Here is a 364-nt window from a genome sequence, read left to right on the forward strand (position 1 = left end):
TACTGGTACTTTCAACATATTTGTTACTTAAGCAAATAAGCAGAGGTTGGAACAGAAGGGAGGGGAGGCAGACAGAATATACTATATGGAGGCTCAGGGCCTGATTCAGGGTTCAGGCCGACGTGCCTGTGACAGATCACATGATCGCAGGGGGAATGATTCCTCCACCCCTGTGATCGGATCCTGGTGCCTGGCTGTCACGGTGACAGCCAGGCTGAAGACAGAATAGCGGAGACCAGCGGCGGGCCCCAGGTAATTATGTGTTGCTCATGGAGGGGGGGGGGGGGCGCTTGTGGGGGGGGCCCGGGTAGCACGGGGGGCCTGTACTGGGCCCGATTTTTTCTGAAGGCGGCCCTGTATATAT

The sequence above is a fragment of the Mixophyes fleayi genome, chromosome 2 (genome assembly GCF_038048845.1).
Source record: "Mixophyes fleayi isolate aMixFle1 chromosome 2, aMixFle1.hap1, whole genome shotgun sequence".
In the NCBI taxonomy this organism is placed as follows: Eukaryota; Metazoa; Chordata; class Amphibia; order Anura; family Limnodynastidae; genus Mixophyes; species Mixophyes fleayi.